Genomic DNA, 13,502 nt, shown 5'->3' on the forward strand with positions numbered 1-13,502 from the left:
AACTAATGTTAATTCATTATTCCGCCACCTCGAGAGAAAAAAACGGACACCTCTGGGCATCCACGCACGTGCTTATTCGAACCTACGACATGCCACCTGTATTCGAGGTGAGGGCCGCGAGATTTTTTCAGGCATTACAACGCCAAGGTAATGCATATCGCGTACTGCAAGGCTTCTACTAGTTCATGACGCATTGTCAGACGTGCAAATCAAAGTGGAATAGCCGCAGAACCAATGTTTCCGCATGTAAAGCTAACACGGGCTTATCCGAACGATCTGCTCCGCCTGCGGACACTGCGCTTGCCCCACTCACTCCGATTCAGCACATTCTTGCCGAGAAGCTGAAATTCATTAAATAAATACGCTAGCTAAAATTCACCATCCCGTTCTTCGTGTGAACTTCAAAAACATGGCGAAGCGCAAGCACTGCGTCTACCTGCGATCGCCTCGCTTGCAGCTCGGAGCCATTGGAGCAGCAGGTGGCGCTACCACGCTTCAAAATGGCGCCACTGAATTTTTTTTCTGTGTTCAAGAGCATACCCGGTTTTGCAAGTAATTTGCAGCACTGGCGAATGCGCGACGTCTACACAGGCAGCTGAGTAAAATTCACGACGTAAGAGTCTTCTAAAAAAAATTATGGGGTTTTACGTGCCAAAAGAACTTTCTGATTATGAGGCACGCCGTAGTGGAGGACTTTGGAAATTTAGACCACTTGGGGTTCTTTACCGTGCACCTAAATTTAAGTACACGGGCGTTTTCGCATTTCGCCTTCATCGAAATGCGGCCGCCGTGGCCGGGATTCGATCCTGCGACGTCGTGCTCAGCAGCCCAGCACCGTAGCCACTGAGCAACCACGGCGGCTATAAGAGTCTTCTGACTGGAGCGATTGGGCCGTTTTATTTTTTCTTAAGCACAAGATACTTTCTCAGTCTTAGCACATTATCCTCAATATAAATACCTTGGTGTTAACGTAACATGGACTCTGTCGTGTCAACGCACATTCGATACATACCTGCCAATTCTTCGAGATCATTAGGGCAGATACGACGGAAGTAATGTAATTCTACTAAAGAAAACGCGGGGATGGCGCGAGATGGAAATCCAAGACGATGAGAAAAACGAGAACAAGGTTAAAGCGGCCTTGAGAAAGAAAAGTTCACTTGTGGAAATGTTGACTGTAGCTGTTAACTTGCTCTCATTTTGAGCATCGTCTCCAGTTCTCCTAAATATATTCGTAAGCTAGCTTACATAACATATCTTCACCTCAGCTTAAATACGCTGCATCCGTTTGGTATCCCTATCAGAAATAACTGATTGAAAAACACGGAGCTATTCAATATAAGGGTGGGCGTTTAATTCACGTTGTTATGACTATAACAAAAGCATAATACAAGTTAAACTCGGTCACTCACTAGAAGCCTTGCATAATCGTATTCCTATAGCCCTTTTATTGGTATTTCATAAATGCGTCCAAAATCATCATCATCAATATCAGCCTGGTTACACCCACTCCAGGGCAAAGGCCTTTCCCATACTTCTCCAACTACCCCGCTCATGTACTAATTGTGGCATGTTGTCCCTGTAAACTTCTTAATCTCGTCCGCCCACCTAACTTTCTGCCGCCCTCTGCAACGCTTCCCTTGCCTTGGAATCCATTCCGTAACTCTCTATGACCATCGGTTATAATGCCTACTCATTACGTGTCCTGCTCATGCCCATTTCTTTTTCTTGATTTCAACTAAGGTATCATTAACTCGCACTTGTTCCCTCTCCCAATCTGCTCTTTCTTACACCTATCATCCTTCTTTCCATAGATCGTTGCGTTGTCCTCAATTTAAGTAGAACCCTTTTCGTAAGCCTCCAGGTTTCTGCCCCGTATGTGAGTACTGGTAAAACACAGCTGTTATAAACTTTTCTCTTGAGGGATAATGGCAACCTGCTGTTCATGATCTGAGAATGCCTGCCAAACGCACCCCAGCACATTCTTATTCTTCTTATTATTTCAGTCGCATGACCAGGATCCGCAGTCACTACCTGTCCTAATTGTATGTATTCCCTTACAACTTCCAGTGCCTCACTGCCTATCGTAAACTGCTGTTCTCTCCTGAGACTGTTAAACATTACATTAGTTTTCTGTAGATTTATTTTTAGAAACACCCTTCGGCTTTGCCTCTCCAGGTCAGTGAGCATGCATTGCAGTTGGTTCCCTGAGTTACTAAGCAAGGCATTCCATAATACAGCACCTTAAGTTCTTCCTCTTGAAACGCCTCTTTAAAAGTCACAACGGTTGTACAATTGGCTCAATTTCATACGAGTCTGCGGAAAGACTTTAGTCCAATCTTTCCAAGGCGATTCCCGTTTTGAACAACCACGGAACACCAAAACCTATGAGAGTTATCAAGGAAATTTGGGGCTTCTTCTAAGAACGTATTTTTCAAACTGTGCATAACCTAACGTATTTTTTGTCATTGCCGTTACCGTTAAGAAGGTGACACTATCCGTTAAATACTTTATTGTTATAGCCTGATGATGATGTGTGGTCTTTTAGGGCGCAAGGGCGAGGTTTGACCAAAGAGTGCCATGACATGTGGTAATGTTGATGATGTATTGTGGATGACATGCACAATGAACTCATCATGGTAGATGTGATATGGCTGCAAAAGGGTCTAAAAAAACTTACGCTGTAAGTGGAGTGGAATATATAGGTGGTAAAATAATGACGGTGACTAGGATGTGATGTGGGCTATGGCAATGGGCTTTCGTTAAAAGATGATGCAATAAAAACCATAACACTGACACCAGAGTTTCACGAGAGCCCTTGAATGCAGGGCTGTTAGTCGTGTGCTTAAAAGTTGCCTGGCCAGATGATTTTCAGGGTGTCCGTTTCGGCTAAAAACTCTAAGACTGTTTGCAGATTAAAAAGCGGTTCATCGCTAAGAAAAAATGCAGGGTGAAGGGGTAAATTCTCGCGATATGCAGCAGGGAAAAACTTTTTTCTCTCTGTTTCTATTCCAGGGCACGGAATAAGAGCATGGAGGACAGTGAGATTATTGCCGCACTTAACACAAGTTGGAGGATCGCCCCCAGTCAAGAGATGAGAGTGGGTTCCGTATGTGTGGCCTATCCTTAATCGGCAAAGAAGTACTTCCTTGTACCTTGATATTATCCCATTTATCCAGTTCCCCTGTTTTGGTTTTATTATGTGAAGCATATTCATTGCTTGTTTATCCCATTCGCCTTGCCAATGATTCCGCAATTTACTGCGTAGAAAAGGCTTTAGGTCTGTGGCAGGGATGGGCATATTTGAATCTGCATCGCTAAAAGTTACTGACCCAGCGCTTTCGTCAGCAGCTTCGTTGCCTTTTATACCTTTGTGACCAGGTGCCCAGCATATCACAATCACTTAATTGCGCATATATAGGGAGCACAACAGACTGTACAGCTCACTAAAAAGTGAGTTTTTATATTTTCGTGGTCTAAGTAGGGCTCTGACTACGCCTAATGAATCTGTAAATACAATAGCCCTAGCAAGTTTTGTGAGCCTTATGTTTTGAACAGCCGAGAGTATAGCGTAGGCTTCAGCTGTAAATATACTTGTGTGTGGATTTGCGTAGGAAACACCTTTAGAGGACTTGGAAGCGTCTGTATAATATTCTATACAGGAGTACTTCTCCTGAAGTTCACGAAAATGGAATTGTATGTTTTCTTCTGGTGCCCTCTTAGATATTTCTACGAAAGAGACGTCGCATTCAATGGTCTGCCATTCCCATGGTGAGAGCAGGTGAGTGGGTGCCATTAGGACATTCTCTGGGACTAAGATACCTGTTTCTTCTGCCAGTGTTGTCAAACGAATGCTCAATGGAAGTGGGTGGTTACTAAATAATCTGGCTGTAGACTCTTCATGAATAAGTGAGTGACATGGATGCTGAACATCTGATTTGACCTTGAGAGCATAGGAAAAAGTTAAATATGTCCTTTGGAGATGTAAAGACCATTCATTGAACTCCACATACAGGCTTTCTACGAAACTTGCCCTAAAAGCGCCTGTAGCCAGGCGTATACCCATGCGGTGAATGGGATCTAGCATCTTTAAAGCACTAGGCGCAGCAGAGCTGTATACCATTGCTCCATAGTCGAGGCGGGACCGTATAAGACTTTTGTATAGGTTCAAAAGGCATCACCTGTCACTTCCCCAAGATGTGCGGGACAAGAGCTTTAGTAAGTTCATTGTCTTCAGAAATCTCGCTCTCAGATACTTAAGGTGAGGGACAAATGTTAATTTAGAGTCTAAGATGATTCCTAAAAATAGCGGTTGTCCATTAAGATGGACAACAGGGTCAGATAATATACCTCTCTTTTTCGAGACTAGAACGCATGTGCTTTCTTGGGGGTTTAACTTGAATCCATTCTCGTCAGCCCACTTAGATATTTTGTTTAGGGCAAGCTGTATATGTCGCTCACAGATAGAAATATTGCATGATTTAAATCCTATCTGTACGTCATCCACATACAATGAATAAAACATTGTTCGTGGTATGACGCTATAGATAGTTGGCCGGAAAGTGACCGCTCACAATTTATTTTGTTTACCTATTTATTCAATACTGTAGGCCTCTTCACGCCTATACAGGCGCGGGCACACGAGGATGAAGGATTCCACGTTAATGAAGAACAAAGAAAAAAGGTCATGAAATGGGTGAAATTGGTAATGTGAAGTGAGGCAATACAAAAGATGCAAAACAAAAATTCGTTTGAAAAGAAGAGCGGCTAAACACATGCGCGATACAATGTTTTCGCTTTTCTTGGAACAGCAAACACAAGCAGCTTAGTGCAGTAACTATATACAATACTCCATAAGTCACAAAAATGCATCAACTGATTTAGCATTGACTACAGCATTCGGCAGGTCTTTCCACATTTCGGTAGCTAAACAAAAGAATGAATACTTAAAAGTGTTAAAGCGGGGGAGGAAGGGACGAGTACATTTGTCGTGGTTATTTCTACTCGAATGACGGTTCAGTGTTTCCAACTATTTGTCCATATTTATATTCACTAAATTGTGGGAAAGAAGAAAAATAAACTTTAGGCAGGTTAGCTTACGCAAGCTAGCCAGGGTTGCGACACGAACTCGCATATGGAGCGCAGTAACGCTCTCTCCTCTGGCATACTTTGCATAAACAAATCTAAGTGCCGTATTCTGTTTTTTTTTTTCTAACATGTCGGCCAAGTGCTTTTGATGCGAGCTCAAAACTATTGCTCCGCATTATAATATTGGTTTAATTAGTGTTTTGTGTGCGGTTAGTTTCACTTGGAGAAGGGGGGGGGGGCACTAAATAGTTTGTGCCTTAAAAAACCTAATTGCTTATATGCACGTCTAGAAATGTGATCGATATGAACATCCCACTTTCGAGACTGCGTTAACGTGACCCCCAAGTACTTTGTGGTATTCACACGCTTGATGTTTCTACGGAGAAGCGTGCATTCAAAATGGAGAGGTGTCTTTGTATGCGTAATCGCAATGCACCTTGTCTTATCGGGGTTAATTTGCAAGCCATCTTTGTTAAACGAGCTGCCGATATTCTGTATGGATATTTGAAATGTTACTTGGTCTTCCGCTTTATTAGCCGTAGTATAACACCAGGTTCCATGCAATTTTAAATGTCATTAGCCTAAATCAGGAACACTGTTGGTTCTTGTACAGATCTCTGCAGTTCACTAGAATATGCTTTAACATAGTCAGATTCAGCAATATTAACGCTGACATACTTCATTAGGTTGGCGATATAAGCCGTTTTCCGAGAGTCAATTCTTCAATTCCCATCAAAAGATTGTATTGTTTTTTATAAGTCACGAGTGTAGGGCGAGGGAACAACGGACGGCACGGAAGATGAACCGTTTCAAATAAAGTCTTATTCAATAATTCATTCATTCGCGATGGCTAGCGTTCTGAGATGTCGCTGAGACGCTGCTCCTCTTTTTGAAGACGTAGACGCCGTCTTCAGAAACGCTGCGCTTGTGGTCGCGAGCAAGTGAATCTCAGAATACTGGTTGGCTTCCTCGCAACGGCAAAAGATGCGCGAACCATAACACATCATGCAACATAATAACACGAATAACTGCTTTCCTAAATCATGATAAGCGCACTTATTGATAACAACATAGGGTTGTAGTTCATGTTTTTTTTTTCTTTGTATAGAATGCGGCCTAAACTGTTATCACCTGGAAATTTCCTGCAAGACTTGCATGTTAACTTCCACGCCAACATATCAACTGATGCCATTTACTTAGATTACGTAAAAGCGTTTGATAAAGTGCCCCATTAACGAGTGCTAATAAATTTAAGCCAGTGAAACGTAAACCACGATGTTCTAGATGGGATCGACGAATTCTTGTTCAAGCAATATAAACACGTTCTTGTCAATAATAATGCATCTCATAATGTACCTGTAAGGTATTGTCGAATTTCTCCAATTCTTAATATACATTACCTACTTGCCTCCCCATTTATCTTGCCAAATCCAAACGTTAGCGGACCATTTTGCAATTTACCCGTCAGTTTCTAATGACTGAGGTGCAGTAACACTTCAGCATTATCTACAGGGCTACCAGCAATGGTGTGACTGGTGGCTAATGACCTTTAACCCGACTAAATGCAAACAGCATTTAATTACTCGTGAACCACGTTAAACTACTAGCCTAAAAAGAAGTTCGCAGTTCCTCCTCAAGGGCGAATCACCGATTTCGATAGCAACTTAGTAGATACCTGAATGAATTAGGGATGTTAGCTTTATCGGCCGTGTAAAGTTCTAAACACCCGCCGTGGTAGGTCAGTGGTTATGGTGTTGGGCTGATGAGCATGAGGTTGCGGGATCGAGTGCCGGCCAAGGTGGCCGCATTTCGATGGGAGCAAAATGTGAAAACTCCCGTGTTCATAGATTTAGGTGCCCGTTAAAAAACCCCAGATTGTGGAAATTTCCGGAATCCTCCACTATGGCGTGCCTTATAATCAGAAAGAGGTTTTGGCACGTAAAACTTCATATTTTAAGTATTTCTTAATAAATAAATAAATTATTATTTGTTTATTTATATTGTAAACATTCGCTTACTAACTAAACTAACAATGATAAAATGTGTAAGCGTGACTCAACGAAGACATAGAAACATTTGCTTCTTTCTACATCCTTGGGCGCTATAACGTAAAAATATTCAAAACTTTTCTATTCCAATTCTGCAATGAGCACTACATGATGGGTCAAAAACTTTTCGCGACCACCTGCACTTTGCCTGTCGGTCATGAGACGTCAGAAAAACCGCAGTTATCCCCATTTGATATGACGTGTACACACTGATTCTGCATGATTGAACCAAACAACAGAAAGATGGGTATTTCTGATTCGACACCGTTTCGCCATTAGTCCTCAGCTATTAGTCACAAGTTTTCGCGCCGCACCCACTTCACCTGCCTCACGCAACGTCACAAAACTGCGAAAACTCACCGCGTCAAAGTGACGTGTACGAACTAAAGATGCATTAATATGCCGAACAAATGTGCATTTTTTTTCTTAATAGCCACAAGTTGCCCCGTTCCGAGAGGAATGAAAGATGGCTGCCACCGATCCCCCAGGGACTGGCTACTCGCAGCTGCAGGAGAGCATGGGTTTATTTGCGTATAATAAAACCTTTTGCGTAGTCGTGTAACGTTTTCGAGCACTTTGGGCACGTTTACGACCTCGTTCTGCCATCCCTTCGTTGCTAAGGATCCGTTTTAGCGTCATCCCTAAGCTTCCGTTGCACGCCACGGCAATTTTCCACCAGGCACAGCAAGCCAACTAAGGGACAGCCGAGCAATCGCAGACACTGGACCACCCTCTTCATCCGGTTATCGATTTTCAGTGCCTTGGCTCGGCTCCATCGAACCTCCACTTGAGCGTGTTCCTCGCCACTTGTCTGCCAATTAGATAAGGCAAGCCGCTCAGTGTAGGCAATGTTATTCGTTTTTCAATCCCACAAAAGTCGCCTCCTATGAGCAGAGCGTTTGTTTGGCCTGTTCAGACAACACGGCGGGTCACCGCCTAATGTTTACGTCGGCGGTAGGGCAAAATTGACGTTAGGATCTTGGAATGAAACATATCGTAATAGCTTTACGTTATTCGGCCTCATGTTCGTTCGCGCTTACACATTCTATCATGGATTCAAACCAACTAGCCCGTCAACGTGTTTTCAATAAATTAACCAGCCCGGAGTCACGTGCGACAAGTAAACACGAACACATCTCGCTCGATGAGCGCGGAAACACGATGTGAAAATTCTGGTGTGAGGAATCGCGGCAGCAGGAAGCGAATTGACGTGCCTGCATACTTCACCTCAGAGCGAAGAAACGTGGAAAGCCCAGCGTATACGAAGCAACCAACATTACGCGCACTCTGCAAACATCGCAAATCGCTTTGAACATAAGGACCGCGCTGGCGCGCGCGTTAGCCACGTAGCAGATTGCTTTGAAGTCACACTAGCGCCGGCAACGCGTCTCGACGGCGTCCGCCAAGGGCATCTACTACGGTGTCGGCAATTTGCGTGGTCTACGCCATAGTCGACGTCGCGGTTGTGCCCACTCTGTGCGGTGCGTCGGGCGAGGAGGACATTGATGCACCCTAGCGGACGCCGGAGAAGAACACCCCTCTTCCCTCGCCTGACCCCACTGCCTCGCGCGTGACGAGATAGGGTACGCGAGATTGAACCGCATTCACCGGTTCATCCTCAGAGACTTTCACTCATACGCAAAGTCACTGCGGCGCCCACGCCGATGGCGACGGCAGAAATGCACCTGAGTACGCACCAAATGCAACAAAACAACAGTACGCGTCATCCACATAGTCCACGCATCAAGTATGCCTCGCAAATGACCTCGAAGCGGTACGCAGCGTGCTGTAAGGCTCTTAGACTTATGAAAATCTCACGAAGTCTGTTAGCATCCTAAAGCGAAATCTCGGCTGCGAGCATTATATTTCCGTCTACACGCAGCATCATTTTACCTATTACACAAGGTTTTGTATTTTTCACTTAATAGCACTCCTTAAATCACCACACCGGCACACATATCTCATTCCACTGATCACCAACAGCGTACACCTCGTACACCTTTGAGAAGTGGTATTTTTAGCATACTTCTTTCCTCAAGCATCGTAACAGTCGAATCGCCTTCCTCACAGTATTCGCCCCGACGAAGACGACTAACGCTCTCTGGCTCTCGAGCTGTCGTCTGAACTGGCCAGCACTGCAGTATCGATACAATCACCTGCCCACGAACTTTGCTAAAGTGACTGACTACCTGTTGACACAGCGTTGAGTGTTTACTTGTTCTTTATGTACACCCGCCTCTTGTCTCACAAACACTCCTAGGGTCGTTAGGGCAAAGAAATGAAAATGAAACAATTGTTGTATGCTTAAAGGCTTGGTGCGGCCAGAGAGAGCGAGAGAAAAATGGAGGAAGGGGTGCTCTTTAACGAAAGCAGGGAAGAAGTGGCCGAGTCCACACTCGCTAACACATAACCAAATAGACCCATGGAAATGCGCAGTTACACATATGGTAACTGTCACATTACATAAAATTATGTTCAATATATACAGCTTACATAATCTTTATGTGCAATAAGGACGTGAGTTTACATAGTAGTGCAGCGATGCTATAAGACTTCGATATACACAAGACTTCGAAGCGGCAGTTAGTACATTTGCTAATGGAGCCAGAATTACGCACGCAGCTAACATACGCTACCTTCAAAAGCCTACGTAGTTGCTCTAGCTGGACTGCAAATTTCTTCCCCGTATTCAATAAGACATAAGGGCAACCGAAACATTAGGATAAATTTTTTAAATCATTTCACGTCTGTTTACACCCTTTATGCAAACAGCTTAATATGAGGTGTATAGCTGTCTGTATCTGCGTAGTTTAAGCATTTACTACTACAGGATAAAGAAAGAATATGTCGAGGTTGACACTTTACGCCTCGTCCCCTGAAAGCCACCTAGCGGATGCTTCCAACAGTATACGCGGGAACGCGAGAGCAGTAGCAGACGACAACCCTTTGCTGCAAGGATGAGTGAAGTTCGCGGCTGCGATTTCTCCTTTGTTCGGGTGCCAGGCTGCTTCTTCTGCGGTGACAGCTGTAGGGAAGATGCTGACCTCTCTGCGAGCGCGTATGAACATGATGTTACCGGTGTTTGGGACAACATGGTCCAGATACGTGCAAGGGGTGTCCCGCAGACAAACGCCATGAAACCCATTTACATGACGTGGAGCTCATGTTCACTAGCCGATAAATTTTGTTGAGTGATGCGATCTCTCGATGGTTTTTTTTTTATTCTACCCTTGCCGCAATACTGCTTCTGTACCTGAATAATAAGCAGCCGTCGTTAGTGCAGACTTATATAAAACAAATCCGCACGGTGCCATCTCTGCATATGCCGCTGTGATTTTTCTGCCGATGCATACATGTGACATTACAGAATAAGTGCAGTCGAAGTCACCTCAAGAAGAGTAATTGCCTATTTTTTGATGGAAACGCGTACACTAGCCAACGAAGTCATCAAACACTCGGGTTAATAAAAGCATACAGCGAAGAACTATAGTTCCCGCTGCAGTTTGTGAAATTCCAAGTTCCCGAAGGGAGCTGCTTGGAAACGTACGTAGCTGAAGACCGACTAACTTTTCACTATTTTCTATATTACTAGAGAAAGGTGCCACATGGCATATTTAAAGGCAGAGCAGCGCCAGTCGAAGTAGATGAGCGCTGGCGCCAAGGCCAGGTATAGTCGTCTGCAGCGTAAGTATAAGAAAGAGATCAGTTGAGTACAAACCTCACATGCAAGAATGGACTACGTTGTGAAACAAACAAATCACTCGGCCTGTTAAATTTGCATCGCGGCGTGATGAGTTCCCAAACGGGACGCGAACTTTTCAGCGAGAAATGGAACAAAAATATCATATGAAGCAGCTATTAGCAATTCTCGTCCTGAACAAACTATTTTCTAAACACATTTCCAAAAACGCAAACATCTAAGATGCCCTCGGGCGAAAAGAATAAAGCTGTTAAAGAAGCACTTCCTTGGTAGCATTCCGATAAGACACAGCGTGATTTATAGCCTTTACAAACAAGGCAAGGTGAAAACTTCGCAGCTCAAAAGAATCGGCAAGAAGCTTCAGAAGAACTTCACTTTGGCCTAGTTGGTGTTTACTGCATATCATATTGACCGCAAATAAAGACGGGAACAGAGGAAGAGAACACATAAACCCCGTGCTGTTTATGTGTTCTCTCCCTCGGTCCCCGTCTTTATTTGCGGTCAATATGATATGCAATCGACAAGAGTTATGCATGGAACAACTAGCAACAGTTAAACATGTGTGAAGCCACGCATAAAATAGATGTAAAAACATCAAGTGCACGACAGTTGGTGTGAGGATTTACCGCGCCACACGAAACGAGCAATTTCAGTTCTTGCAAACTTCAGTAGCTTTAACATACAATGCAATGCGCTCGTTCAGTCATGCTGCCTAGCTAGCACAACGCGGTAAAGAAGCGGAAAACAATATAAGCGGCAAAGAGCATTCCGAACTTTAGCGAAATGCCTTTAAACCTCATGCTGCACTGCAGACGAACTTCGTTGTTCACGTAGCAGCATCTATACACCCGAAATCGGTTGCAACGGCCGAAGCTGTGGCCATAGCCCTTGCTATACGCGCCGCGGAAGCTAAGGGCCAATCGGCCTACGTGCTGACAGACTCGCAGGACGCCTGCCGCCTCTTCCTTGGGGGGGCTTTACCGGGCTGCGTCTTCCGCATCCTAGGAACGAACCTCACCATGGATCATTGCGTGACCTGGTGCCCGGCGCACACAGGGATAGCGGGGAACGAACGGGCGGACCGCTTGGCTCGAGGCATGACAGGCCGAGCCGCGGGCCACACCGCCCGGGAGAACACCTCGACACCCGGTGCGCCAAGAGAAATCCTCGAGTTACAACGGCTAAGTAGGCGAACCAAAGCCCTTCCTCACCCAGGCCTAGACAGGAGGCAAGCACGGGACTGGCGCCGCCTGCAAACAAACACTTTCCCACATTTATACAGGCTACACAAAATGTACCCAGACAAATACAGCAACACATGCCCGTGGTGCGAAGGAACACCGACATTGGAACACATAACATTCCAGAGCGCGTCACGTCCGGCGGCTGCCACCTCGCCGCTGCTAGACAACACTCTACATAACTGGTCGTGGGAGGCGCGACTCGCGGAAGTGGAATTGGGAAGCCAACTGGCGACCCTTGACCAGGCCCGGCGAGCCGCCGTAACCAGTGGGGCCCTGGAGGAGGGGCTCCCCCCACCATAACCAAACAGTCTCTGTTACAATAAACGTTTACTCTCTCTCTCTCTCTCTCTCGTTGTTCACGCGTCCATGATCGAGTGGAAAAAACACCGACGAGACAAAGGAACGGATGAGAACAAGAAATTTCCCTTCGAAGCGGCGATCCATTTTTGCTGCCGTTGCTCCCGCTGATGAGGCTTTGCCGGGAATGATTAGAACCGTATCGCCGGCACGTTTTCAACGGTATGTGAGCCCCCCACCTTGCAATAATTCTTCTTCGATATTCCCTGAAGATTTGGCCACACCACACGTGCGAATAGTGTTGCCTATCTTGCTCTGAAAACGTGAATAAGACAGAGAAGCACGATCAACCACACAACAAACTACGGCGCGCGCCAGGCTCCTCTCCCGCGTGTTCTGCGCAAGGCCGCCACCAGTGAGGCATCCGTCGGCGTGCACGGCGCATATAGACCAGAACATGATACCCTCGAACGGACGGGTTGAGCGTATACTCCGGAACCCAGCGACTGGCCGCCGCTATCTTCCCTGAGCTGCCAAGATGCATTCCCGTGCATGTAGCGTGTGTGTGTTACGGGGTGTGCAATGCGTAAATACGTCTGTGCCCAGAGCATCCAAGTACAGAACATCATCGGGGCACCACTGCTTCATATATTGGATTACAAATAAGCAGCGAAAACGAAGCAGATTGCAGCGATCCGCTTGCGACGAACACAATGTACGTCGAGAGCTGTGCCGCTGTGGCATATTCCGCCATGCATGTCCTATTGTCTATGTATGTGTGCATCTGTGCGGGTCTTTCTATGTGTAAGTGTCTGTCTACGGGCCTCGATTCCACAAAGCCTTGAGGTGGGCTCCGTATAGCGGATCTCGCCACAGAACTCCGCACCCAATTCACAACTAAATGCCGCGAAATAGTTCGCGCCGCTACAAACTTCTGACGCTCATGACAATCGAACTCATGTGTAACAGATTCAGTTCGGTGCCCTGGCGTTACTCGCCACGAACGTTCGCAATAGGTTTCAGCAAATATTCGAAACCTTTGCGTAGGAAACTGGTTTGTGTTGCTTATGATAACTACTCGCCAGAGGGCAAGAGCGGCGATGTTTTTTAAGAAACTATGCATAC

At 45.5% G+C, this 13,502-nt stretch overlaps 1 protein-coding gene across 3 annotated transcripts in view; it reads right to left on the minus strand.

Annotated features, from left to right (window-relative positions):
• The window catches only part of LOC135902081 (uncharacterized), a 651,905-nt gene that overhangs the window by 173,643 nt on the left and 464,760 nt on the right, over positions 1–13,502 (minus strand). For 2 of the 3 annotated variants that reach the window (XR_011513945.1, XR_011513944.1), the window contains one exon: positions 11,692–12,086. The exons of the other annotated variant lie outside the window; for it this stretch is intronic. The gene's annotated coding sequence lies outside the window, so the exon portion shown is untranslated. Of the gene's footprint in view, positions 1–11,691; positions 12,087–13,502 lie in introns of those variants that run through there. 3 annotated transcript variants of the gene reach the window in all.

Source organism: Dermacentor albipictus, chromosome 4 (genome assembly GCF_038994185.2).
Source record: "Dermacentor albipictus isolate Rhodes 1998 colony chromosome 4, USDA_Dalb.pri_finalv2, whole genome shotgun sequence".
In the NCBI taxonomy this organism is placed as follows: Eukaryota; Metazoa; Arthropoda; class Arachnida; order Ixodida; family Ixodidae; genus Dermacentor; species Dermacentor albipictus.